Genomic DNA, 27114 nt, shown 5'->3' with positions numbered 1-27114 from the left:
GAAGGAGGGACGGAGGGAAGGAAGGGAGGGAGGGAGGGAGAGAGGGAGGGAAGGGAGGGAAGGAAGGAAGAGAGAGAAAAAACGAAAAAGAAAGAGAAAGAGAGAAAGACAAGTCTATGCTCTGGACTTCCCTCTAGCCCCTTCAGCTGGGTTCATTAACCTCCCCACCCCCAGAATCAGCCCCAGCCTAAACTTGAGGAACAATGAGTCTCCAAGGCAACCATGGCTCAGAATCAGACCAGCAGTGCCCATGATCCCAGCCTGACTTTGTATCTAGCTCCAACAATGGGGCTTGGTCTTATCTTCTCCCCTTTCCCCAAGTTCCTGCCTCTTTCTTTGCATCCATAACTAGGTTCTGCCTGGACTCCTGTGCTGAAGCCCTGTTTTGGTGTCTTCTGAAGCCCTGGGTCCTTCTGGAGCAGAAGGCATGCACCTGAGGGACCCAGTGCTCCTGGGTCTGTGTGAGGACACAGTCCTGCCTCCTCCTGAGGTCGGGAGAGAAAGCGCCTGTCAGGTTGTAGGAGGCCAGTGGGCAGATGGCACAGGTATGCCTTTCAGAGGGGTGAGCCTATTTTTGTCACTCACTATAAATAGTATAGAATGGGCCGTGGCTTGTGGTCAGTTACCTGGAATATCAGGGCAGGATTCTGGCAGGAAGTCCACTCCCACACTTCCCTCACATCAGAATAAACACAGGCTTGGCAGCATGAACCTGAGACTCTGCTGAGTCCTCAAGGAGCATCGCACGGGCAGCTGAAGGGCAATTCAGGCCTCGGGACCCCATACAAAGAAGCCTCTGACGGTGTAGTGGTAGAAGACTATGTGATTACAAGGAGAAATACCCACATTAAGAAATAGAGGCTGGGTGTGGTGGCTCATGCCTGTAATCCCAGCGCTTTGAGAGGCTGAGGTGGGAGGCTCACTTGAGTCCAGGAGTTCAAGGCTGCAGTGAGTCGTGACTGTGTCACTGCACTCAAGCCTGGATGACACAGTGAGACACTGTCTCTAAAAAAAGTTCTTTAAAGACAAAAAAAAAAAAAAAGAAATAGAATATACCTTAAATGGAAACACGTATAAAGTTAAAAGATTAAGATGAAACTAGCACTTAAGAATGTAGTCGTGTGTCTTTATGAAAATAATTTATCTTCAATCAAGCCTATTTTAATATTGTCATTACAGAATTATTCAGGTATATAGGGCCCAGGAAGACTAACAGAAATAAATGACATATCAACCATTTATATTACTGTTATCATGCAGTACAGAATACTGGCTAAAAGCTTAAGGTCATTAGATCTGAATTTGATTCATGGCCCTGCTGCTGCGTGATCTCAACAAGTCACTCAATGTCCCAAAGCCACAGTTTTTCTTTTTTTTTTTTTTTTTTTTTGAGATGGAGTTTTGCTCTGTTGCCCAGGCTGGAATAGAGTGGCATGATCTTGGCTCACTCTAACCTCCACCCCTTGGGTTCAAGCGATTCTTCTGCCTGAGCCTCCCAAGTAGCTGGGATTACAGGCACCCACCACCATGCCTGGCTAATCTTTGTATTTTTAGTAGAGATGAGGTTTCACCATGTTGGCCTGGCTGGTCTCAAACTCCTGACCTCAGGTGATCCACCTGCCTCAGCCTCCCAAAGTGCTAGGATTACAGGCTTGATCCACCGTGCTCAGCCAGTTTTTCTCATCTTTTTTTTTTTGAGACGGAGTCTCGCTCTGTCACCCAGGCTGGAGTGCAGTGGCGCGATCTCGGCTCACTGCAAGCTCCGCCTCCCGGGTTCACGCCATTCTCCTGACTCAGCCTCCTGAGTAGCTGGGACTACAGGCGCCCGCCACCGCGCCCGGCTAATTTTTTTGTATTTTTAGTAGAGACAGGGTTTCACCGTGGTCTCGATCTCCTGACCTTGTGATCCGCCCGCCTCGGCCTCCCAAAGTGCTGGGATTACAGGCGTGAGCCACCGCGTGCGGCCTTTTCTCATCTTTAAAAATGGAAATAATAACACAGTCTTGATTGGATTTTGTGGTAATTAAATAAGACAATGCATATTTTTTATGTCCTGGCTAATTTCTGGACCCTAAAGATTTTTGTGGTTATTGTTGTTGTTTGCTTATTTTTCAAAATTTGCAAATGATTTTGGTCTCTATGGATGGAGACTTACATTTACCTTTAGGCCAGACTTTTCCCTTATTTAAGAAGACTGCTTGCATCAGGACCCTGGTAACCAGCTAGGGTGTAGATAGTGGTGATTGTCAATGAAGGCCACTGTATTGTTCCTTCAGGTGGTGTCCAGTGTCATGGACATCAAAACCAGGGAGAGGGCAAGAGGGAAAGAGCCAGAGAGATGGGGGTGGCAACTGTTACACTTTAGAAACCTCCAGGAAAAGCTGAGGGATGCTTCAAAGGGGAGAGGGGACCCGTTCAGCCATTGAGCCAGAGGAAGATTAAGTCAATGAAATTTGCATAGTAAATATTATAGAACATAACTAATTTTTACTGCATTATCATAGCAGAAATTTGCTCAAGAGGTACAACAGAAGTCTTGCTTGGTCTCTTGGTGGCAATGATTCAAGCATAATCAATTTGTGGAGCTAAGATCTCAACTCCTCAACAGAAACTGGTAAATCAATCTAGACTTCGGCTTAAGTTTTACCAATTTAACTGATGTAGTTTGGATGTTTGTCCCCTCCAAATACCATGCTGAAATGGAACCCCCACAGTTGGAGATTGGGCTTAGTGGGAAGTGTCTGGGTCATGAGGCAGATCCCTCATGAATTTCCCACAGTAATGAATGAGTTCTCAGTCTATTAGTTCACACGAAAGCTGGTTGTTTAAGGAGCCTGGCACCTCTTGCTCTCTCTTCTTGCTTCCTCTCTTGCCATGTGATGCCTGCTTCCTCTTCACCTTCCACCATGAATGAAAGTTTCCTGAGATCCTCACCAGAAGGAGATGCTGGCACCATGCTTCTTGTACAGCCTGCAAAACCATGAGCCAAATAAACCTCTTTTATTTAAAAAATTACCCAGTCTCAGGTATTACTTTAGAGCAATGCAAAATGGACTAATACATTAACATTATCCTTGGGTTTGGTGCTGGTGATACCAACATGATAAAAGGTTCTCCTCTCTTGACCCTACACTAATCAAAGAAAGACAATATTGAATACTTCATCACAAATTAAATGTGAGTGTTCTGCAGGAAGTTTATATACATTTGGCTCTCCATATCTGCCAGTTCTGCTTCTTCAGATTCAACCAACTTCAAACAGAAAATATCCAGGAAAAAAAATAGAAGAAAAAAATTAAAATAATACAAATTTTTAAAAACAGTATAATTATTTACTAGCATTTACATTATATTAGGTACGATAAGTAACCTAGGGATGATTTAAAATATACACGAGGATCTACATAGGTTATATGCAAATACTATGGCATTTTATATCAGGCACTTGAGCGCCCTTGGATTTTGGTATCTGCAGGGCATCCTGGAAACAGCCCCCTGCTGAAACTAGGGGACAACCGTATATGGTTGTATGAAATGCAATAACAAAAGAGCCTAAGCTAGACAGAGGCAGGTGGGAGCAAAGAGCTTCTGAGAAACCAAAACCAATGAGGCCCTGTGGCTGGACCACAGGACTGGAAGGGAGCAAGGTAGCAGATGAGGCAGGACTGGGTGGCTGAGCCAAATTACATAGGAACTGGATTTTATCCCAAGAGAATGGGAAGCTATTCTGTTGTGGGGAGGGAGTGGCATGACCATCTTTTTATTTCAAGATCAGCACTCTAGGAAATGAATTAATGAAGTCAAGTGTAGGGGCAGAGACACCAGTTAGGAGACTATTGAGATATTGAGAACTGGGTTGAGTGGCAACAGTGGAAATGAAAGTTGTGGCTTCCAGAGATATTCAGGGAAGGACTTAAAGGACAGATACTTGGACCTTTCCTGGGCTCACTGGTTTTCAGCTCTCAGCAAGGTCAGTATTTGGTAGCAATGGCACCTACAGCAAAACCAGAGTGCCTCCATCAACTCCTTCCAGGCTTTGAGGTTATTGATGAAACTTAGGGTTCTTCACTATAAAGAAATACCACACTCCCTAAGAAGATTTCTGCCTCAGTTACCTATTATTCTGCATGACTATACCTGTGAACTTGTCCCATTTTCTATTTGAGTATAATTTAAGTCTAGGTTTTTCAAGTACTTCCAAACCTAGAGGAGACGATCCCATAGATAAATAAATTTATTTGAAACATATAAACTGTTTTGCTTCCAAAAATATTGGAGGCCATTAAGACAAAAACGGGAAGGGATGTTTTCTGACAATCTCGTAGTTTGAAGAGCCATGACCTGGAGAATGCTGTGTTTTTCCTTTGTTTAGCTTTACGCTGCTTTTTAGTATATTTGGCTTTATTTTAAAGGACAAATGATATAGGTAATAAGAAAAATTTCTCAGAACTCAACTCTAGCAAGATGTGAGGTTGAGCAAATATCAAAATAAGCCTTTACCCCATGCTGTTTATCTTGCCACTTGGCAATATACTGATATTAAAATTATTTCCAAACCAAGTTGCCTAGCTCTAAATCTGAGAAGCTAATATAACGAGTTGGCAAGAGTTCACATTAGGAAAAAGCCTAGACCCACTTGGCTGCAGATCACTGCTACTTCACATTTCAATGTGCATGCATTGGGCTCCCAAAGTGAGGAAAATAAAAATAATGAAAATCATCTACTGTCAGAGAGAACAATTTCTTTGCCACAGTGTTCTCACAGGAAGTTCATTCTGGTAAATCAGTGTCAAAATGACAAGAAAATCCAACATGTCTCAAGAGGCACAATATATAACAAGCAAAGAATTCTAAATCGGTGTTCAGAAATTGAATGTTAAAGGAGCTAATGAAAAATTCAAGACCAAAAAATGATGGATGTGAAACAAATTCATTAAAACATTTTGAGTAAAAATAAGAAGACCGTGACATTATGCTCAATTAACAGGAAAATACAGTCTTAAAGGGTAAATGTGGTAGATAATGATCTGCTTTTTCAGACATCAAGAAGTGGAATCAACCATTAAAGATGGCTTTGAAAGAGAGACTAGATTAGATAAAAATTGCATCTACACACTAATGATATCACAACTGTTGTGCTTTTTGCCTTTGCTAGAGTTGCCCTCTCAGCAACAGATTTCTAAGAAAGCATCTCTGAAAAATGATTACTGGATATTTCAAGCCTCAAAATTAAGCAGGTTAGGGACACAGTAATCATTCCTGGGCACCTGTTGTGCAGTGCAGCAGCAATGTAAAACTCTCTTTCAAATCACCAGTGTCAGAAAATACTTAAAATCCCTGGAGAACAATTTAGAATACCAAATACGCTAGAAATAACTCTCTGAAGAAGGCAAAATTGGAGGAGACAGAGAATGGAGCATGAAGAGTTTTTTTTTCTTGAAATCACCACAGTGTGATTTGGGAAGATGAAAGAACTTGGATCTCTGCCCCAGAAAGAGGTTACTAAATAAGTCAAGTACCCCAGCTAGGAGGATCCCAATATCAGTCCAAGCATTTGGGTGGCTTTAAAGCTTGTTTGTCATTTGTTTCTTCATGTTTTTTAAATAATTAACTTTTATTACATAATTAATGCATGCACACTGTAGAAAAGTAGAAAGTATGGGTAAAAAGAAGAAAATTTAAGTCACCCTTTCCATAGGTCAGAAATAACCAGAATTAACATTTTGGTGTACCTCTTTCCAGACTTTTTTAGGACAGGAGATTTTTGTTTTGTTCTAATGAAACCGAGATCATACTGAAACTTGCTTTCTTCAATCAATTACATATCATGAATTCATTTCCATACCAGTAAATATATTTCTTACCATGACTGCCGAATATGCCCTTGTATGGGCAGAGCGTCATTTATTTAATGAATCCAAAGGCGATTTTTAAAATAATTTTATTTTTATTTATGTGTTTTTTGTATTTTGTTGAGACAAGGTCTCACTCTGTCACCCAGGTTGGAGTGTGGTGGTGTGATCATGTCTCACTGAAGCCTCAACCTTCTGGGCTCAGGTGATCCTCCCACCTCAGCCGCCTGGGTAGCTGGGACCATAGGCACACACCATCATGTCTGGCTAATTCTTGTATTTTTTGTAGAGATGGTTTTTTTCCATGTTGTCCACAGTGGTCTCAAACTCCTGGCTTAAGCAGTCCATCCACCTTGGCCTCCCAAAGTTCTGGGATTACAGGTGTGAGCCACCATGCCCGGCTGGATTCTGTTTTAAAATACTTTCAAACTGACAGAAAGGCTTGCAAGAACAGTACAGTGGACTCCTGGGTATCTTTTACACAGAATCATCCATTTTTAACATTTTGTCACATGTGCTTTATGATGAACTTTGATTATTTTTGAACTATTTGAGAGTAGGTTGTGCATGTCATGCCACTTTCTCCTAAATATTTCAGTGTGTATTTCAAAGAGCAAGGGGAGTTCCATAACCACACCACTAAATGATTTCTAAGCCATTTCTGCACCAAACTGCTATAATTCTTAATAATAATAGTCGTTCCTTTCCTGGTCTCATGTTTAGATCTTCAAACAACTCTTGGTTCTACTCTGAGCAGGACTCTATGTTGGATGTCAAGAATTAAAAATGAATAAAACAATAGTCCTCCTCTTGAGCCACTTACATTCTATTGTGAGAGACACAAGTATGTACTTATAATGCAATGTGGTAAAGGCAACGTGCTGCTGTGGGCATGAAGGAAGGCCCACAGAACGTTGGGAACACAGAGAAGTAGCAAATCTCATAGTTGGAGTCAAGATTGATAGAGGTGAACAATGGCACGAGTGTGTGCTTGTGCGTGCATGCATGTGTCTGTGTGTGTGTGTGTGTGTGTGTGCGCATGCAGGCATGCTCAGGGATTGTGGAGGGAGTGTGTTTTGGCAGGTAAAATGCCATGCTGAGAGCAGTGAGAGATGAGGCTGGAGGTGAGGCAGAGCTAGAGCATGAATGGCTTGGACACAACATCTAGAGCTTGGACTTGACCCTGCAGGTGATACAGGGTAAGCTGAAGAGAACATGACCAATAAAGTTTGATGGATCACCCTGGGGTCAGCAGAGAGGTTAGGTCTGAAGACAACAAGACCCTGGAAGCAGCAAATAAGTTAATAGGATTTTGTAACAGTCTAGGTAAGAGAAGAGTCTGCTCTGAACCAGGACAGTGGGAGTAGAAGCAGTGAGGAGACAAAAGATCCAAGATATCTCTAAGAGGTGCCTGAGTGTGGGGGTGATGGGAAGGGAGGAGTTGACTCCCAAGTTTCCAACTCTTCAGAGAAAAAAAATCATAAATGATATTACTTATCTCAAATTGACCTTTGTAACGACTCTGTCAGATAACTAGAGCCAATAGCTATAATCCCTATTTTACAGATTTTTAAATTGAGATTCAGAAGTCAAAGTGACTTGTCAAAGTTCGCACAATTAGTCAATGGCACAACAGAGATAGTAAGTTCATCCTAGTATGAGTACTAATGGATGATACAAAACTATTCAAAATGCCACAACTAGAGAACCACACTTAAAAAATGAAATCAGATCCGTACCTCACATCGTATGTAAAATTAATTCAAAATGGATCATACATCAACATTTAAGAGCTAAAACTTTAAAAATGTATCGAAGAAAATATAGGAGAAATTCTTAGTTGCTTTGGATTTAGCAAACATTCTTAAATAGGACACACAATAGTAAAAGCAATAAAGGGAAAAATCAACACATTAGACTCCACCAAAATTAACACCCTTTTCTCTTTGCTATAGTCTGAATGAATATCTATGTCCCCCCAAATTTATATGTTACCAATTACCATCTTGGTAATTGGGATTGGAAGGTGGGCCTTTGGGAAGTCATGAGGGTGGAGCTCTCATGAGTGGGGATTAGTGCCCTTATGAAAAATGCCCTCCTCACATAATCCTTTGGATGAAAAAGCAAAAAGGGCCCAGGGAGCTGCCTTGCCCCTTTTGCCCTCTGAGGATGCAGCAAGAAGATGCTATCTATGAAGCACAGAGAGAGCCCTCACCAGATACCAAATCTCCTGGCACCTTGATTTTGGACTTCCAGGCCTCCAGAACTGTGAAAAATAAATGTCTCTTGTTTATAAATTACCCATTCTAAGGCATTTTGTTATGGCATCCCAAACAGACAAAGACACTCTTCAAAACCCACTATTGCAAAAATGAAAAGACAAGCAACACACTGGGAGAAAATAGTAGCCAAACATATCTGACAAAACACTAGGATCTAGAATATATAAAGTACACTCACAACTCAATAATAAGACATACAGTACAATTTTAAAATGTGCAAAAGACTTGAATAGGTATTTCATCAAAGAATACATATGGATGGCAATAAGGATATAAAAGGGTGTTCAATGTCATTAGTCATTAAGGATATGCAAATTAAAACCACAATGAGATATCCATTGTACATCCACTAGAACATCTAAAATTAAGAAGGTAGACAAGATGGCTGACTAGATACAGCCAGGAAGAGCGTCTGCTGCTGAGAGAGATCAGAATATCAAGCAGACAAGCATACTCTGAACAGATCTTCTGAGGGGAAGCACTGAGAGCAGATGAAGAGATGATGGAGACAATGGGGCTGAAGCGGGAGGAAGCTGAGAACCCTGTGCAGGGTTGCTGAGTGCTGGGGCTTGTTCCTGGCACTGAATGTCTCCTAAGGAAACAGTAAGTGAAATAACTGCAGGACAGCCCACTCTCACCACAGACCTGCAGAGTCCTAGCTGCAGTAAATCTCACATCATCACGGACATTTAAGTTGGCATGGGGGTTGCCTGCAGAGTTGGCAGAAATAGATCCTGAGTCTCTTTGGAGTCCAGGGAGTTTGGCATGGGGACAGAGGCAAAGGAACACAGCCAGAGGTGCCCATCCCCCAAGGCTCTCCTTATTCCTTTAAGTGCCTCTGACCTTTGTTATTTGTTGGACCTGAAGACAGCAAGGCCATCTTTCCCACAGGACTGGGGCGAGTCTGACCTGTGCACTTCCCATCCACCAGCCCCTCCCAGGGTCCCTGCCTGGCCACTCCCATGGGAGCAGGCACACAGCACAGCCTCCACTGCTCTGCCAGAGCACTTTCACTGGCTCCCCCAGCTGCCCTGCTAGAACACTTTCACCAGCAGCCACTGCCACCCCAATGGGGTACTTTTGCCACTACTCCCAATGGAGCACTTTTGCTAGCAGCTTGGAAGCACCTTGTCTCCCCCAAGCCCCCCAAACTCAGCCAGTGCTCAACTTCGAGAAATGAGAAGACAAAGCTGTGGGCCTGGTCCCAGCCCTGCTGGGTTAGAGCACATAGCCCAGGAGTGCCAAGCTGAGCCTTGGTCCTCTGAAAGCATCCAGAAATGGAGCCAATCAACTATACCCAACTTATTCCACAGTCAAACCTTCCAGGTAAATAACATAAAAACAAAAAGCCCTCTCCAAAGGACAGCAACTTCAAAGGATAAAGGAACACCAGCTCTCACAGATGAGAAAGAACCAGCACAAGGACTCTGGTAACTTTAAAAGCCAGAGTGTCTTCTTACCTCCAAATGACCACACTAGTTTCCCAGCAATAATTTTTTAACAGATTGAAATGGCTGAAATGACAAACACAGAATTCAGAATTTGGATGGCAAGGAAGCTCAATGAAACACAGGAGAAGGTTGAAACTCATTCCAAGAAAACAGCGAAATGATCCAACCATTGAAAGATGGCATAGCCACCTTAAGAAAGAACCAAACTGAATTTCTAGAATTGAAAAATCACCACAGGAATTTCATAATACAAATGGAAGTATTAACAACAGAATAGATCAAGCTGAGGGAAGAATCTCAGAACTTGAAGACTCCTTTGAATCAATGTAAGCAGACAAAAACAAAGAAAAAAGAAAGGATTTTTAAAAAGGAACAAAAACCTCTAAGAAATATGGGACTAAGTAGAGACCAAACCTACTGACATTTCTCAAAGAGAAGGAGAAAAGAGTAAGCAACTTAGAAAGCATATTTGAGGATATAGTTCACAAAATTTTCCCAATCTTGCTAAAGAGGTTAACATGTCAATTTAAGGAATTCACAGAACCCCTGCAAGACACTATGCAAGACAACCATTCCCAAGACACATGGTCATCAGATTCTCTAAGATAATACAAAAGAAAAAATTAAATGCAGCTAGAGAGAAAGGGCAGGTCACTTGCAAAGGGAACCCCATCAGGCTAACAGTGGACCTTTCAGCAGAAATCTTACAAGCCAGATGAGATTGGGGGCATATTTTCAGCATTCTTAAAGAAAATAAATTCCAACAAAAAATTTCTTATCCCGCCAAACTAAGTTTCATAAGCAAAGGAAAAAATAAAATTCTTTTCAGACAGGCAAATGCTAAGGGAATTTGTTACCACTAGACCTGCCAGAGGTCCTTAAGGGAATTCTAAACATGGAAATGAAAGAAAGATACCTGTCACCATAAAAAAACACACTTAAGTACATAGCCACTATCACTATAAAGCAACTACACAATCAAATCTAAATAACAACCAGCTAACAACATGATGACAGGATCAAATCCTCACACTTCAATATTAATTGAATGCAAAAGGGCTAAACACCTCACTTAAAAGGCATAGAGTGGCAAGGTGGATAAAGAAGCAAGACCCAACTGTTTGCTGTCTTCAAGATATCCATCTCACATGTAACAGCTGAAAGTAAAGGGATGGAGAAAGATCTACCATGCAAATGGCAAACAAAAAAGAGCAGGCGTTGCTATTCTTGTGTCATGTAAAACAGACTTTAAATCAATAATTATCAAAAAGGACAAAGAAGGGCATTACACAATGATAAGGGGTTCAATTTAACAAAAAGACTTAACTATCCTAAATATATATACACCCAATATTGGAGCACCTAGACTCATAAACAAGTTCTTAGAGACCCAAGAAGAGACTTAGATAACCACCCGATAATAGTGGGAGACTTCAACACCCCACTGACAGTGTTAGACAAATCATCAAAGTTGAAAGCTAACAAAGATATTCTGGACTTAAACTTGACACTTGACCAATCAGACCTAATAGACATCTACAGAACACTCCACCCAACAACAGAATCTACATTCTTCTAATCTGTAAACAGCACTTACTCTAAAACTGACCACATGCTCAGCTACAAAGCAAGTCTCAACAAATTTAAAAAAAATGAAATCACACCAACCACACTCTCAGACCACAGTACAATAAAAACATAAATCAATACCAAGAAGATGTCTCAAAACTATACAATTACATAGAAATTAAATAACTTGCTCCTGAATGAGTTTTCGGTAAAGAATGAAATTAAGGCAGAAATCAAAAATTCAAAATTCAAAAAAATCAAAAAATTCTTTAAAACTAATGAAAACAGAGACACAACACACCAGAATTTTTGGGACACAACTAAAACAATGTTACAAGGAAAGTTTATAGTGCTAAACACCTACATCCATAATTCAGAAAGATCTCAAATTAACAACCTAACATTGCATCTGGAAGAACTAGAAAAACAAAAGCAAACCAATCTCAAAGTTACCAGAAAAAAAGAAATAATAAAAATCAGAGCAAAACTGAAAGAAATTGAGATGTGATATTCCATACAAAAAAGATAAATGACACCAAAAGATTATTCTTTGAAAGAATAAACAAGATTGATAGAACATTAGCTAGACTAACAAAGGAAAAAAGAGAGAAGATCCAAATAAGCACAGTCAGAAATGACTGTGAAAGGACTATGAAAGGTGACGTTAAAACTGACCCCACAGGAATACAAAAAGTCCTCTGAGACTACTATGAACACCTTTATTCACACAAGCTAGAAAACCTAAAAGAAACTGATACATTCCTGGAAACAAACAACCTCCTAAAATTGAAGCAAGAAGAAACTGAAACCCTGAGCAGACCAATAACGAGTTCCAGAATTGAATCAGTAATAAACAAACCTACTAACCAACAAAAGTCCTGGACCAGATGGATTCACAGCAAAATTCTACCCGGCATCTAAGAAGAGCTAGTACCAATGCTACTGAAATTATTCCAAAAAATCAAGCAGGAAAGACTCCTCCTGAACTCATGCTACGAAGCCAGCATCATTCTAATACCAAAACCCAGCACAAATACAATGAAAAAGAAAACTTTGGGCCAATATCCCTGATGAACATAGACGTGAAAATCCTCAACAAAATACTAGCAAACTGAATCCAGCAGCATATCACTAAGTTAATTTGCTATAATCAAGTAGGCTTTATTCCTGGGATGCAAGGTTGTTTCAATATATGCAAATCAATAAATGTGATTCACCACATAAACAAAATTAAAAACATAAACTATATGATCATCTCAATAGACACAGAAAAGGCTTTGGATAAAATTTAACATCCCTCATGTTAAAAATCCTCAATGAAGGCATCAAAGAAACATACCTCAAAATAATAAGAGCCATCTATGACAAACCCCCAGCCAACATCATACTGAACAGGCAAAAACCAAAAGCATTCTCCTTGAGAACCAGAACAAGACAAGGATGCCTATTCTCACCACTCCTAATCAACATAGTACTGGAAGTCCCAGCCAGAGCAATTAAGTAAGAGAAAGAAATTAAAAACATCCAAATATGAAGAGAGGAAGTGAAATTCTCTCTTTTCACAGATGATATGACACTATACCTAGAAAGCCTTAAAGACTCTGAAGGCTCCTAGAACTTTGGTAAAGTTTCATAATGGAAAATCAATGTGCAAAAATTAATAACATTTCTATACGCCAATAATGTTCAAGCTAAGAACCAAATAAGGAATGCAATCCCATTTATAACAGCCACAAAAAGAATAAGACCCCTTGGACTACAGCTAACCAAGGAAGTGAAAGATGTCTACAATAAGAATTACGAAACACTGCTGAAAGAAATCAGAGATGACACAAACAAATGGAAAAACATTGCATCCTCATGGATAGAAAGAATCAATATTGTTAAGATGGTCATACTGCCCACAGCAATTTACAGATTCAATGGTATTCCTGTCAAACTACTAACGTCATTTTTCACATAATTAGAAAAAAACTATTCTAAAATTAATATATAACCAATAAAAGGAGCCTGAATAGTAAGACCATCCTAAGCAACAACAAAAAGACAAAGTCAGTGGCATCACACTACCAAAACGATATGGTATTGGCATAAAAACAGTCACACAGGCCAATGGAACAGAAGAGAGAGCCCAGAAATAAATCCACATGCCTACAACAAAGTTGACAAAAACAAGCAATGGGGAAAGGACTCCCTATTCAATAAATGGTGCTGGGATAACAAGGTAGCCATACGCAGAAGATTGAGACTAGAACCCTACCTTTCACCATATACAAAAAACAAACTCAAGATGGATTAAAGACTTAAATAAATGTAAGATCTAAAACTATTAAAATCCTAGAAGAAAACCTAGGAAACACCATGCTGAACATTGGCCATTGCAAATAATTGATGACTAAGTCCCCAAAAGCAATTGCAACAAAAAAAAAATTGACAAGTGGCACTTCATTAAGCTAAAAAGCTTCTGCACAGCAGAAATTATTAACAGAGTAATCAGACAACCTACAGCCCTATTAAAAATGACCAAACCACATAAATAGACACTTCTCAAAAGAAGACATATATACAGTGAACAAATGTATGAAAAAATGCTCAACATCACTAATCATCAGGGAAATGCCAATCAAAACCACAATGAGATATCATCTTACACTGGTCAGAATGGCTATTATTAAAAAGTCAGAAAATAACAGATGCTGGAGAGGTTGCAGAGAAAAGGAAAGGTTTATACACTGTTGGTGGGAATATAAATTAGTTCAGCCACTATGGAAAGCAGTCTGGAGATTTCTCAAAGAACTTAAAGCAGAACTACCATTTGACCCAGCAAGCCCTCAAAAGCAAATAAATCATCCTGCCACAAACACACATGTACTCATATGTTCATCCCAGCACTATTCACAATACCAAAGACATGGAATTATCCTAGATGCCCATCAACAACAGACTGAATAAAGAAAATGTGATATATATATATATATATATATATATATACACACTGTGGAATAGTATGCAGCCATAAAAAGAATGAAGTCATGTCCTTTAAACCCACATGGATGCAGCTAGAGGCCATTATCCTAAGCAAGTTAAGGGCAGGAACAGAGAACCAAATACCACATGTTCTTACTTATACATGGGAACTAAACATTGAATACCCAAGGACATGGAGATGAAAACAATAGACACTGGGGACTACTGGGAGACATCTTGGGGTGGCGGGCAGTGAGGCTTGTAAAACTGTCTTGCACTGTGTGTGCTACCTGGGTAATGGGATCATTTGCATACCAAACCCCAGTGACATGAAATTTACCCATGTAACAAACCTGCACATGTACCCACTGAACCTAAACTAAAAGTTGAAAAGAAAGAAGTGGAACTGGAAATGAAGCTCAAAAAAAAAAAAAAAAAATTTAAGAAGGTGGAATATACCAAGTATTGACAAGGAAGTTAATATGATTTGGCTGTCTCTCTACCCAAATCTCATCTTGAATTGTAGCTCCCATAATTCCCACGTGTCATGGGAGGGAGCTAGTGGGAGATAATTGAATCATGGGAGCAGGTCTTTCCCATGCTGTTCTCGTGGTAGAGAATAAGTCTCATGAGATCTGACAGTTTTATAAAGGGGAGTTCCGCTGCACACGTTCTCTTGCCTGCTGCCATGTAAGATGTCCCTTTGCTCTTCCTTCGTCTTCCACCATGATTGCGAAGCCTCCCCAGCCACGTGGAACTGTGACTCCATTGAACCTCTTTCCTTTATAAATTACCCAGTCTCGGGTATGTCTTTCTTTATTAGCAGCACGAGAATGGTCTAATACAGATGTGGAGGATTAGAACTCGCATATCCTGCTGATGAGAATGTAAAATTACACAACTGCTTGGGAAACTACTTTCCTAAAAAAGTAAAAAATACATTTACCATATGACCCAGCCATTCTACTCTTCATTATTTATCCAATAGAAATGAAAGCATATGTCTACACAACGGCCTGTACAGGAGTATTCACAGTAGCTTTTTTCATTATTTGTTTATTTTTATTTCAATAGTTTTGGGGGTACAAGTTGTTTTTGGTTACATGGATAAGATTTTTGGTGGTGATTTCTGCGATTTTAGTGCACCCATCACCTGAGAAGTGTACACTGCACCCAATATGTAGTCTTGTATCCATCACCCACCTCCCAAACTTCCCCTCTGAGTCCTCAAAGTCTATTATGTTATTCTTATGCTTCTGTGTCCTCATAGCTTAGCTCCCACTTATAAGTGAGAACATACGATATTTGGTTTTCCATTCCTGAGTTACTTCGCTTAGAATAATGTCCTCCAGCTCCATCCAAGTTGCTGCGAAAGACATTATTTCATTCCTTTTTATGACTGAGTAGTGTTCCATGGTGTATACACACCACATTTTCTTTGTCCACTCAGTTGAAGGGCATTTAGGTTGGTTCCATATTTTTGCAATTGTGAATTCTGTTGCTATAAACATGCATGTGTCTTTTTCATATAATGACTTATTTTCTTCTGAGTAGATACTCAGTAGTGAAATTGCTGGATCGAATGGTAGTTTTACTTTTAATTCCCCAAGGAATCTCCATACTGTTTTCCAGCTTGGTTGTACTAACTTATATTCCCACCAGCAATGTAAAACTGTCACCTTTTGACCACATCCACACCAACATCTATTGTTTTTTGACTTTTTAATTATGGCTGTTCTTGTAGGAGTAAGGTGGTATTTCACTGTGATTTTAATTTACAGTAGGTTTTTTTTTTTTTTTGGGTAATATCTGGAAACAACCAAATGTTGGTCTACAGGCTCATAAACAAACTGTGGCATATCCATACAATAGAATACTACTCATCAATAAAAAGGAATGAACACACAACAGCATGTTCAATTTTTCAGAATAATTATGCTGAGTAAAATTTCAGAATAATTATGCTGAGTAAAAAAACCAGATCAAAAAAAAAAAAAAGAAAGAATGCATAATGTGTGGTTCCAATTGTATAAATTTCTAGAAAAGTCAAACTAATCTCTAGTGAAAGAAAGCAGATGCATGGTTACCTGGGGGTAGAGCAGAAGGGAGGGATTACAAAGGGGTCACCAGGAAACTTGGGAGCGATGGTAGTGATGTTCGTGATCTTGATTGTAGTGATGGTTTCACAAGTTTGTAAATATGCTAAAACTCATCAAATTGCACACTTTAAATATGTGCATCTTATTTTATGTCAGCTATACCTCAGTAAAGTTATTTTAAAGAAAGAACAGAATGGAGAGGAATATAGCAATATCTTAGCAAGTAGCAAATGTACCAATATCTTAACAAAATTCATCTCTGTGAGATTATTAATGATTCTTTTCTTCTTTATCCTTTTCCAAGTTTCCAAATGAACATGTAATAACATCAAAATCATACAAACTACTTTTCTGGAGAAAAAAAGAATTAGGTGAACAGAGAAATTTGAAGAAAATAGTCTGTACTTGTGAATCTTAATACCAGTGGGTAGGCCGGGCGCGGTGGCTCAAGCCTGTAATCCCAGCACTTTAGGAGGCTGAGACAGGCGGATCATGAGGTCAGGAGATCGAGACTATCCTGGCTAACACGGTGAAACCCCGTCTCTACTAAAAAATACAAAAAACTAGCTGGGCGAGGTGGCGGGTGCCTGTAGTCCCAGCTCCTCGGGAAGCTGAGGCAGGAGAATGGCGTAAACCTGGGAGGCGGAGCTTGCACTGAGCTGAGATCCGGCCACTGCACTCCAGCCTGGGCAACAGAGCAAGACTCTGTCTCAAAAAAAAAAAAAAAAAATACCGGTGGGTGAAAAAAAATCAAAGACATGAAACTTTTCAAATGACAAAGATCCTCTATTCTTTCAAAAGCCATGGTAAACCAGGAGGCACTATGAGAAGTTACACAGGAACATATATAAATCTAAAGAAATCTATGGAGAAGGTATCATATTAGCAAAATGCATCATTCGGTTGAGCTTTCTACCTCAAATATCCTTCAAATACATTGGTGAGAAACAATTGCAACAAAAAAAAAGAAAAAGAAAGAGACAGTGCTAGGCAGGAAAGGAAGGTGAAATTTTTTCATGATGTCAGGACCCATCAGTTCTGGAGTTCACCCAAGAATCTAAGGATTAAAGAACAATCCAATATAACTAGAAAGTGACTGGCATCGTATGTCCTTAAAAAGAATAAATACTGCAAAGAACAAGCCAGTCCACAGAAAATGCTGTTCTCCATCTGACTAAATACGGTCAAGTCTCATGAATCTGGGTTTCCACTCTTGGAAATGTTTGTTAAATCTGTGTGCACTGTGCTGAAGGCTCACTCTGAATTTTTTATTAGTAGTGGAAGTACTAAGTTTTAAAAAGCTTTCAGAGACATACTTAACCCATTTAGATGATAAAATATTTTTAAAGCCTTCAGTGCATTACTTGGATATCAAATACTGAAAATTATCAGGTAATTTTTATATTCATTTATTCAAGAAAAACTTAATAAGTGGCAGCAATTGTGCCAGGCCCTGGGACACAAAGAAGCAAACACAACCGATGACCTCATGGAGCTCTTAGTCTAATGACTGATAAACCTTCAAACAGTTGCAATACAAGGTGTCCTTAGCTTGGGAGAGTGGAAAGGAAGTCAGAGAAGCCTACAAAGAGAAGGTAACACTTGAGCAGGGTCTTGAAGGCTATGTAGGAGTTTTCTGGTTAGGAAAAGAGAGACATTCTGGCAGAGAGGACAGCATGGGACAGAGAGGCAGGAGAAAGGGAGATTATTTGGTAAATAGCAAAAGCTTCTGTGAGGATTTAGAACAGGATTCACCTCGGGGGGACAGGCCCTAAAGCATATGGAAGCTCTTTATCCATGCTGGAGAAGTTCAGGCTTTATCCTAGATAAAATGAGGAAGTGTGTTGGTGGTGTGTTGGTTACAACTCTGCTTTTAACCAAATGAACTGGCCAAAAAGTGAGAAAGATGACCTTCAGTGTTCAGAGAACTCAAGGGCTTTATGTAGTGAGACCTAAAAAGAGGCTGAAATTGGGATCTGGAAAGCCAAAGAAACTCTCCTCCTCCTCCTCTCTCTCTCTCTTTTTTTTTTTTTTTTTTTTGAGACAAGGTCTCCTTCTGTCACCCAAACTGGAGTGCAGTGGCATCATCTCGGCTCACTGCAACCTCTGCCTCCTAGGTTCAAGCGATTCTCCTGCCTCAGCCTCCTGAGTAGCTGGGACTACAGGTGTGTAACACCACACCTGGCTAATTTTTTGTACTTTTACTTGAGATGGGGTTTTGCCATGCTGGTCAGGCTGGTCTTGAACTCCTGACCTAAAGCAATCCACCCGCCTCGGCCTCCCAAAGTGCTGGGATTACAGGTGTGATGTCCTCTATCTTTTATCTTGTTTTTCCCACCACCCCACCACATCTATTTTCTATTAACCCGTTCTTTTGGTCATAAGTGACAGAGATATAACTCAAAATAGTTCAAGCCAGAAAGGGAATTTGTTTACTCTCAAAAATGGGAAGTCTAGGCACATGCTATAACAGGGGTTAACTCTGAGGACATTTCGCTATGTGAAATAAGCTAGTCACAAAATGACAAATATTGTATGACTCTACTTCTGTGAGGTACCTATAGTACGTTCATAGAGACAAAAAGTAAAAGGGTGGTTGCCAGAGGCTGGCGCCAAGGAGGAACTGGGAAGTGTGGGAAGATGAAAATGTTCCACAGATGGATGGTGGTGACAACTGCACAATAATGTGAAGATACCTAATGCCACAGAACTTTACACTTAAAAATGGTTAAAATGGTAAGTGTTTTGTATAGGTTACCACAATTTTTTTAAGTGAGGTGTCCGGAAGTATAATAAATACAACTCCAGGCACTGTTAGATGCAACAGTTCAAGTGCATCTTGTCACTATTTTGTTCTTTCCTCTTTATTTGCTTCATTTTCAAGAAGAATCTCTTTATTTGGTGGCAAAGATGGCCATCCTCATCTTAAATCATCTATAGACCTCATGATTGCCGCCAAAAGAGAGTCTCTTGCCTAATAGTTCCAGCTAAAGCTCTGGGAATGGCTGATTGGCCTGGTGTTGGACCAGAAACCCACTCCTGAACCAATCACTGTAGCCAGAAAGCAGAGTACACTGATTGGTCAAGCCTGAGTCATGTGTTCAACCTCAAGCCAATCACTGTAGTCAGGGGAGCAGAGTTGTCTGGCCATGCCTCCCTGATGGGCCTAGACCCATATGAACCTTGGACTAAGAGTGAAAAGGGTGGTTTCTCATAGAGATAATGGACAGTCAAAACATGTCCATCACAGCTTCTTCCTTCTTTCTCTATGGACCATTTTCTGTGTTTTCTGTCAGTATGGCAGAAGAAATATTGCTATTCCCAGCTCAAGTTTTACTTTCTCTCTATTCAAGAACGTTTAGCTCCAATTAGAAGTCCCTGGGAGACTCTGACTAGTGAAGCTCATACAATTAACTGTGATGGTGGAGATGAGGATAGTCTTAAAGGTAATACGGTTGCCACAGACCCATCTCTGTGAATATAAAGGTAAGTTACAGGGGCCATTAGGAGCAAGGCAGATATCTCAAATGGTGTCTTTTACAACCGATGATAGACGCGCTTTCAGGAGAGTGGTATGAGCACACTGTATGAAAATCGTTCTGGCTACTAAATATTGGATAGGTTGGAGCAGGAAAATATGATAGCAGGAAGACTAATCATAGAGATGTTGCAAAAAGATGATTCAAATTTCTAGTTTAGGAAGAGGAGAAGATGGTGATGTCATCCACTAAGAATGAGATTATGAAAGGAATGTGTGGTCCGGAGGGGGGTAGGAAGAAAAGGGTGATAAGTTTAGCTTCTGACGTGTTTCCTTCAAGATGCCTGTTGGCCATTCAAGTGGAGAATTCCATTAAGTGATGGAAAATAGAAGCTTAAAACCTGAGAAAGAGAGTATGGCTGGGGACAGACATTTGGCAAAAATCGGTATGTGGATTGATATTGAAGCCATGAAGTGTATGAGATTGCACATAGAGAGCACTGAGTACAGGCAGAAAAGAGAATAGAGGGCAAAACCTGCATTTATGGGGTTGTGACAGAAGCCTCAGTGCCCTGCCCAATCTGCTCAGCACTCACTGTTTCCAAGCATGCCTATGGCATCCTACCGCAACTCCATCCAAGGGCTTTCTCTTAAGTTGAGCTTGGTGCAGGCCAGAAATGCCAGGGTAAACAGCCCTCAGCCAATGTTGATGGGACTCTTGTGGGACAACTCAAATGTGTTCTACACCATCTCACAGAGGTCCCGGTGGGATCGATCCCCACTTGCTCACAGCAGTTACCTCCTCATTACTATACCCTGTACTTGCATCTTTCACTTCCCTGTCTCACTTCTCTATGGCTCTACTGGTGTGCCCTAGGGTCACCTCCCAGATAGATCACTCACACTCAAATCTTAGTTTCAACATCTGCTTCTGGGAGAACTCAAGAGTTCACAAAGAAGGATGCTCCAGGGAGAATGAGACCAAGAGGTCTGGAGATGGGCGTAAAACCAGGGGAAATGATTTCCTTGGAGCAAGGAAAGAGAAAATTAGAGAGGAGCTGGGACTCCACTGAAAATACTTGAGAAGTAAGTCACATACCCTTATCTAAATCTATACATATCCAGTTCCCACAGTTTTTTTTTTTAATATAGCAAGGACTTTCCTTGAATATTTCATGTTCAGAAAGACCATTTATAAGAAAATAAGCCAAAATTATAATCTCCTGAAAAGGCAATCCCAAGGGTCCAGAATGGTGGCCTCTGAGGCCTGGAGAAGCAGGGGGCCTGAGAGCAAAGCAGAGCCTTAAGCAGCCCTGTTTGGGATCCCTGTATGTACCCACGTGGGAAAGTGTCATGCAGATGGTACCAAACACTTTGGCTTTGTGAAGAATTGATTCATTGCTGGCCCTGATTAATGACCTCCTATATTCATGCTCCTTACCTGTAATTTCATTGTCCCCACCCACTATGACTCTGGCCAGGCCTTTGACTTGCTTTGGCCTATCAAATATAGTGTAAATGATGTGCAAATTCCAAGTCTAGGCTTCAAGAGGGCTTGCAGTGTTTGTGTTTGCTATCTTAGATCTTTCTTCTGCCATGAGCACAAGCCCAGGCTAACCTGTTGCAGCATGAGACCACATGAAACAGTGCCAAGTCACCCCAATTGTCCCAGCCAAGACCTAGACATGTGAAGGAGTATAACCAAGATAAATAAAGATACCTAACTGACCACAGGTGCAGAGCAAGCCCAGCTCTGACTAAAGGAACTATCTAGTAAAGATAAAAGACTCATGAGCAAACATTAATCATTATTGTTTTTGTGAATCTTAATGAATTTTGAGAAGAATTGTTACACAGCAGGAGCTGACTGAAATATAGGCTTCATGCCGAACAATGCTCAGTGAGTTACCTGGGCTGGATGCCTTTTGTGCATCTGGAAGGCAAGGTAAGTTACTTAGGGACAGTATTAGTCCATTCTCACACTGCTGTAAAGGTACTACCTGAGACTGGATAATTTATAAAGGAAAGAGATTTAATTGACTTACAGTTCACCATGGCTGGGGAGGCCTCAGGAAACTTACAATCATGGCAGAAGGCAAAGAGGAAGTAAGGCACCTTCTTCACAAGGCATTAGGAGAGAGAAGTGCTAAACGAAGTGGGAAGAGCCTCTTATAAAACCATCAGATCATGTGAGAACTCACTCACTATCACAAGAATAGCATGGAGAAAACTGCCCTCCATGATTCAATTACCTCCACCTGGTCTCTCCCTTGACACACGGGGATTATGGGGATTACAATTCTGTGTGGGGACACAAAACCTAATTATATCAGGGACCAAGATAATAAAGTTGAGGTAGCTGCCTTGGAAGAGAAGAGAGGGAAAGCAAGCAGCAGACAGGACAGAAGCTTAGGACCTATGCTGTGCTAGATGCCTGGCATGTTATTATCTCACTTTCAACTCAAAAACACCCTGTGAGGAGGTATTATTATCTCTGTAACCAGAATGGCTCTGGCAGCCAAGCAATGCTCCACTTGAACCAGTGTCTGGGTGGCCACCATTGCCATTCTACCCCAGATAACAGTGCTCCTTTCCCAGCTGCACCATGGGTACAGAAGTGCTTTGCATTTCTCTGAGACCCATTGACTTGGGGGGGGGGTCCCCCAGCAAAGTTGATGCATCCAGAGATATTTCAGCTCTTTTAGGTTTACTTATAGCCCCCTTCCTAGTCAGGCATGCAGCTTCCACCAGAACAACTGGATTGGGTGGATTAAAGCAACAGCTGCCTGGGGACCCTGGCTTATCTCCTCTGGTTCTCAGACTCTGGAATGGAATCAGACACTTGCTCTTCAGGAAGAATTCTCTTTAGAGGGGTCTACACTGCTCCTTTGCCATTTGCCTGCTGTTGACCTCTGCCCTTCCCCTTGCCCACCCCATCTCTAACTAAATCACCCTTTGTATATTCTAACCTCAGCATAGAAACAGTTCCCATTTTTTCCCAGGGGCAGGGAGCTGGTGTGTACCAGCTCACGACAGCCAATTGTTATATTCTCAGAACTTTTTATGAGTTGGTTAAAGACGGTCATTATTAAAAATTAAATAATATAGATTTACAATTAAAAAATTATATTAAAACAAAGTAATACTCAAAACTTATCATCCCTAATTATTTTATGACATTTTACTATTATCTATGCTTTTTAGCTTATTTACATCTACTGTATCTGTGCAGTGAGAATATTATATTCTATCAATCTCCTTCTCACTCTGTATTCAGTGACATAGAGTTAGAACTTGAAATTTGACATGGTGGGACTATTAATACCAAGAAAATCAGCAAACACTGCTGATTTATTGTTTTGATTTATTGATTGAATTTATTACTTTATTGGTTGTAGGGACAGGGAAGGAGGGTAAGCAAACTTTTCCTGTTAAAGGGCCATATAGTAAATCTTCTAGGCTTTGTGGGCCATCTGGTCTCTGTTGCAGCCACCAAACTCCGCTCTTGTAGCATGAAAGCAGCCACAGACGATACCTAAAGGAATGGACATGGCTGTGTTCCAATCAACTTTATTTACAAAAATAGGCAGTGGGCCAGATTTGACCAAGGGCCATAATTTGTTGATTCCTGAGCCAGACTAAAGACTTAAGAACATATTAAAAATGAAGATTAAGTTTAAAAGTGCATCATGTCTTCAGTGTAAACAGCACCAAAAATTAAGAAAGTTTTTTTGAGTATTATTATCTTTTTTGAGACAGGGTCTCACTCCATCACCCAGGTTGGAATGCAGTGGTGCGATCATGGCTCACTGCAGCCTTGACCTCTCTGCCTCAGGTGATCATCCCATCTCAGCCTCCCACATAGCTAGGACTACAGGTGTGCTCCACCACACCCGACTAATTTTTCTTTGTTTTTTATAGAGATGGGATTTCACCATGTTGCCCAGGCTGGTTTCAAACTCCTGGGCTCAAGCAATCTGCCTGTCTCAGCCTCCCAAAGTGCTGGGATCACAGGTGTGAGCCACTGTGCCCAGCCCAAGGAAATATTTTTAAGTATTCAAAAACTATTATCTTTAGCTCACAACATACTTCTTACTCATTAACATGCACATAAAAGTATCAACGAACATTCATGCCAGGAGTACAATTGTTTGTTAGTTGCAGCTAAAAGTTGGCTAAGGATAGAAATATTCAGCCAAAAATCAATAAAGACATTTTGTGAGAACCAACTGGCCATAAAGAATTTATAATAAAGAAGATTGTATATTTCATTATAATTTGTAAATTGTGTGCCAAGCATCTTTTTTATCAGTAAATGCATAATGAACTTATGTATGTACATATATGCTGGTGGTTAAAAACTTTTACCCGCTTACCTCCAAACAGAAGGCACCTGTTTCTGATGCAACTCAACAGATGCAAATGGATCCAAGGGGAGGAAGCTGTTGCCAAATATCTCCTCCCACACTGCCTGGGAATCCTAGGACATCTCCATTTTACAGAAGAGAAAACTGAGGCATATCCAGAGTTGTATAACTAGTTATTAATAGTACTGAAATCCAAACATAAGTCTATTTGACTCCAAAGTCAGTCCCTTGAGGTTGCCTCATTAGAAACTGTTCAGAAGAATACAGGGAAGCTGTTAATGAGGCTCACCTTGGAAATCAGCAAGAGGAGGCTTGGAGAAATTCCAGAGCAGTCAACACCCAGGTGAAGGCCCCACAGGCCTAAGGGAAGGGGAAGCTGCCCTGGGGCACACCCACAGGTACAGATTACAGATGTGGATGAGAGCAAACATGCGGGCATGGGGGTGGAGATGTGGGACTTCTTGCGTCAGGGCTGCAACAGTAAGCACATTTCACTTCATCAATGATGGTTTATACTCATGAAGAAATTGTGACTGCAAGCATCTATAATCCAATTAAATGGTTTTGTGATAGGAAATGAGGCATGCTTTTCAAGCAGTATGCAGTCAGAGATTAATAGCAGGTGCTGAGCCATGGCTGGGAATGGTGCTAGTTGATCATAGGGTGCACTGCATTTTTGCTAATGTTACAACTTAGGATGTGAGGATAGAAGAGAGTGTAAGAGGGCCTCAGGGCTCATGCCTACTTTCTGGAAGATCAGTAGCAAGAGGCATCACTGTGGCAGTACCACTCTTCCAAGGAGCCTTTTGTGATCTCCAACGGCTGAATGGCTCTGGCTGGAAGGGGTCATCACTGGGACCTGAACCATGCCTCATCTAGGTACCTGACTAGGGGAAGATGAGTCTCTCTTTTCCAGCCATGCACAACTGTGAGCCAATTAAACCTCTTTTCTTTATAAATTACCCAGTCTTGGGTATTTTACCAACCCCAGGTAATTTACCAGTCTCAGGTAAATTACCCGATCCCTCCCACTGGGTCCCTTCTACAACACATGAGAATTATGAGAACTTCAATTCAAGATGAGATTTAGGTGGGGGCACAGCCAAACTGTATCACTTGCTGGGCCTTCCAAACTCTAAGGAGTTTACTGTAGCTCCCACTATGGCAAGAGAAGCCCTCCTCCACTATACCCCTCCCTGCCTAGGAGCACCACTCATAGTGGGAATACATATAACCCTAAAGGGAGCTGTTCCCCCTCAGGCAGGTGCCTGATAGACATGGAGGTTTTGCTTGGGTCTATGTGCCTTTTACAACTGCTGACTTGTACAACTGGAAATTCCATACTAAGGTCTTATGGGTGAGCCCAGAAGAGTTCCCAGCTCTCATAAGGGCAATATTCTCCACACATAACCCCCACGTGGCCAGACATGCAGACCTTAATGGCAACCTTGAATGAGAGAAGGGAAATCTGCCATCATGGCCAAAGCCAAGGAGGAGGCAGACAAGATGTGTGCTGATAACCATGGTCACAAAATCTACTGGGCTGCTAAGGTGTCAGTGCCAAGGGCCAGTCCTCACAGAGCCCCCCGTGGTAATAGGGATCAAAAGCAGCTAGATTATTATAGGAATATGCTGCTTACGTTAGCCAGCCCCTGGTCAGTTGCGGAAAACTCTGGGAAATAGAGCAAGGCCCTAAAGAAAATCCATCAGTATTCCTAAAGAGACTATGAGAATGGCTCCAGGATTACACCCTTTGGAACCCAGATGACCCTGAAAGCCTAATAGTGCTTGGCTCCCACTTCATCTCTCAGAGTGCCCCAGATATTCGGAGGAAACTCCAAAATTGGTGATAAATCCAGGCACTCTCCCTTCCCAATTGATAGACATTGCCTTCAAGGTCAACAAAAATAGAGATGTGGCATCTGACAAAAGGGAGGACAAGAAGATGGAGAGACAGGCTCATTTTCTGGCAGTAGCCGTACAGACTACTCCAGGTAACCCAGGAGGAAGGAAGAAGAAAGCATGAGTGAGTAAGCAGAAACCCCGCCATGGAACTCAGAGGCTGCCTAAGCTGGGACCCAAACAATGTGCTTACTGCAAACAGGAGGGACACCAGAAAAGGAAGTGTCCAGATCCTCCCCAGAGGGGGAAAAAAGAGGATGAATCCGAGGACCAGTTCCCTCTAACTGGAGAGAAAACTGACTAATGGGGTGCTAGGGCTCCCCGCCTGGATCATCAAGCTCCACATCTCCCTCAAGAATCCCTGGGTAACCCTAGAAGTAGGGGAACAGCCAGTTGAGTTCTTGATGCTGGGGCTACATTTTCTATGTCTCACTAAAAGGGTACCCCTATCCAAGAGGGAATATAATATAAAAGTATGTCTGCTAAAAGAAATTCTGAGATTCCTGGAGCATCTGGTCTGTGAAGGGGATCTAAGACCTTGACTCATTTCTTCCTCTATGTCCCTGAATGCCCCATTCTCCTTTTGGGAAAGGTCCTTCTGACTAAGCTTGGGGCTACAGTTGCTCTAAATCAGGACAGGATATGGTGGAGTTTCTCTGGGCCCATGGAGCCACCATGCTGGCCCTGGTTCATGGGGAAGTTCTGGACCCAGAGACGATTCCTTTAGAAATTGAGAACCAAGTTAACCCTGTGGTGTAAGCTCAGGGAGAGGTAAGAGGAGCAAAAACAGCCAGGCCAGTGGTATCAGTACAATTGAAGGAACCAGAAGTGAGATCCAGGGCTAAGCAATACCCACTGAGGTCTGAGGCACTGAGAGGCATTCTACTGGTGCTCCATCACCTCCTAGAGCAAGGTGTAATCCACGCTTGCCAGTTGCCCTGTATCTTGCCAGTCAAAAAGCCAAGAACTAAAGAATATTGGTTTGTTCAAGAATATTGGTTTGTGCAAGATATTCACCCAGTTGTACCCAATCCTTATAACATTATGATTAACCTTCCAGGAGAAAGCAAATTGTATACCATGCTAGATCTTCAGGACACCTTTTTCTGTGTCTCCCTGAGCCGAGAATCCCAGGAGTTGTTTGCCT

The 27114-nt window shown here is 41.2% G+C and overlaps 1 long non-coding RNA gene across 1 annotated transcript; it reads left to right on the top strand.

The window, feature by feature from the left end:
• The first annotated feature begins 247 nt into the window (after nucleotides 1-247).
• Nucleotides 248-2981, top strand: LOC117080862. Its single transcript, XR_004435996.1, has 3 exons — nucleotides 248-545; nucleotides 2505-2614; nucleotides 2918-2981. It is a non-coding gene; the product is annotated as an uncharacterized LOC117080862 (long non-coding RNA).
• The last annotated feature ends 24133 nt before the right edge of the window (nucleotides 2982-27114 follow it).

The sequence above is a fragment of the Trachypithecus francoisi genome, unplaced genomic scaffold (assembly GCF_009764315.1).
Source record: "Trachypithecus francoisi isolate TF-2019V2 unplaced genomic scaffold, Tfra_2.0 Lachesis_group8, whole genome shotgun sequence".
NCBI lineage: Eukaryota > Metazoa > Chordata > Mammalia > Primates > Cercopithecidae > Trachypithecus > Trachypithecus francoisi.
Note: the sequence above shows the minus strand (reverse complement) of the source record. Positions and strands in the feature narration are given on the sequence as shown.